At 34.5% G+C, this 2,500-nt stretch overlaps 1 long non-coding RNA gene across 1 annotated transcript; it reads right to left on the reverse strand.

Moving 5' to 3' along the window:
* Nucleotides 1–1,075: 1,075 nt before the first annotated feature.
* LOC137990796 (uncharacterized) lies at nt 1,076–2,396 on the reverse strand. The gene is made up of 2 exons (XR_011121559.1): nt 2,297–2,396; nt 1,076–1,625 (listed from the first exon to the last, which is right to left on the reverse strand). It is a non-coding gene; the product is annotated as an uncharacterized lncRNA (long non-coding RNA).
* Nucleotides 2,397–2,500: the final 104 nt, after the last annotated feature.

The raw sequence follows: 2,500 nt of genomic DNA on the forward strand, positions 1-2,500 counted from the left end.
AACTACTTCTAGCAAAAGTCAGAGTGTAAAACTGGAACTGTTTTTTGTTATAATTTATTATCATTAATTTAGAGCCTTCAATTGGAGAATTAATTGAAAGATTTCAGATGGCACTTGGTACTCATTATAAAGATAGTAGTTTGCCCTTGTAGGAAGTGACTGCCATGAGGAAGTTTACAGAGCTTCAAGTACCTGGATTGTTTAATGCTGTCTTTAAAACAATACTTCAGGAAGACTCCAGACTGTCAGAAGACAGAAGATACCTCCAAGAACAAAGAACAGTTGCCCTCCTTCACATAATAGCATATTTCAGGTGTGCACGAACATGAATTAATTTAAACCAATAAAAGAGTACATCTGAAAAATGTGAAATAAATTTTCATGTTTACATATAATATCACAGATTACATGTCCTTTGCAAAAAGACTTGGGTCTCTACATGCATCAGCATGGCCTTTCAAGAGCTGGCCTGAACAATAGCCCCATCTTTGGTTTTTCAGTTGCACCACAAACTATTGACAGGCTGACAGGCACAAAAGGAACTTACGGGAGCAGCATTCAGACTCACTTGTTAGGGAGAGTGTATTCAATTACATTATAAAATAATATTAAGTGATGAATACAGAGCCAAAATAAGATTACTGTTTTTAAGATAGACAATTTAGAGATTATTGCTCAAGGGAATTTGACTGTAATCTACAGAATATTAAAATAAATTACTTTTGTTTGCTTGTCAGTAACTTCATTAGTTTAACATACACATTGTGTAATATTTAGTTTGTCAATGGATTATTCATTTTCTTTTATTTGGAGGGTACATCTATGGTGTTACTACTGGATGATTTCCATAACATCCAGACAGTTCGCATACCAGATAATCTAAAGTTGTCAAAAGCGACGCATATGCAAAGGAAGGGACACTTAAATGTAAAGGTGGTATCGCAAAAAGTCACCTGTAAGAAATTTTCACCAAAGGTCTTAAAAACCATCACAAGTCATTTTTTAGTCCTCTTGCTGCACAATGCCAACAACTGAGGGCACACGATAAACAGAAGCAAATCAAACAGTTCAGGTGTAGTATGAATAATAATATATTATTTATTTCATTTCTTGAGCCCTTCATTTTAATCATACCTGTAGTGAGTCTAAAATTAAGAGACATTTCAATAACAACAACAATAATAATAATAATATTATAATAATAATAATAATAATAATAATAATAATAATAACAACAACAACAACAACAACAAAAGAATAATAATAATCTTGAAAATAATAGTAATAATTCCTTTGTTTGCTATACAATCTGCTGCCTTGTGCTGTATTGGTCATTTTTGGGAATGAGAAGGTTACACAAAGTTAACAATTGTGGAGCATAATACAGAGAACAGTGCAGATGTACATTTAATTCAGTATCTTGAAATCCAGAAATCTGGTAATAAATTAGCATGTTCACTGTAATGTGCTACATTGCATCCTATTTTATCCCTGAAAGCAGTTCCACATGACCATCTGGTTTGTTGCTCAAGATGGAAAACTGTTTGTCCTGACAGTCACTTCCATTTTCCTCATGGTTCCATAGTTGATAGGTCTGACATATCAGGAAGAGAAGCTAAGCAGTTCTGGTAAAAAGTAAACAAGAAATGTCATTACAACACAACTTATGTTCTCTTACATTTGTAATATTTCTGTGACTAAAGACCAGTTATTTTGCATGTACAGTGTAGTGTACAGAACGAATTTCAAAAGAAGATAAATTAACATTACTTAAAACTTCTTACAAAAGGAAGAACGGCGAAGTTCTTGTGTTGAACAGATAAGAGAACATCTCTGGAAATAACAGGTCCTTCAAAACAAAAAACAATACAACTACACAGAAGCATTACACTTAAACAAAATAAAACACGATAGTTCGAAAGAACTTTTCATTACTTAAAATGAAAAAAATAGGAGAGCATTTAGTATTTCTGTTGCAAAATATATTAATTTATAAAACATGCATGCACTTCTTACTGAAGTATTGTACGTAAGCTTGAAGGATGATATGAATGATGTAATATTTACACAGATCACGACAAGAACACGTTATTTCACCTTTCTTTACGTGTAACTTACAATGATTTCCAATGCTGTGCCTTCTGGTGCATGAGTGCCTTAGCATAATTTATATAGAACTTGCTAAATCGAATACATCGTACGATCAGCTGTCATTGCTTTAGTTTGATGTACTGTTTGACATCACTTCTACATGTGGCTACTCTATGTCTCAATAAAAAAATATGTACAGACTTACTCCCTTGTGTGGTCGTTTTTAACTCCTGTGAGGCGACTTGAGTGTCACAACTTCAGCCCACAAGCTCGCACCGCCATTTTGGCAGCCTTTTCGACACTCCAACGCTCGCACATGCGCAGACGTTTGACCGCTGTGTTTGCCCGAACCCGAGGCCATGTTGGAATAGTAACTGCGCAGTCCGAGCCCATCGCCATATTGAAATAG

This window comes from Montipora foliosa, chromosome 2 (assembly GCF_036669935.1).
Source record: "Montipora foliosa isolate CH-2021 chromosome 2, ASM3666993v2, whole genome shotgun sequence".
NCBI lineage: Eukaryota > Metazoa > Cnidaria > Anthozoa > Scleractinia > Acroporidae > Montipora > Montipora foliosa.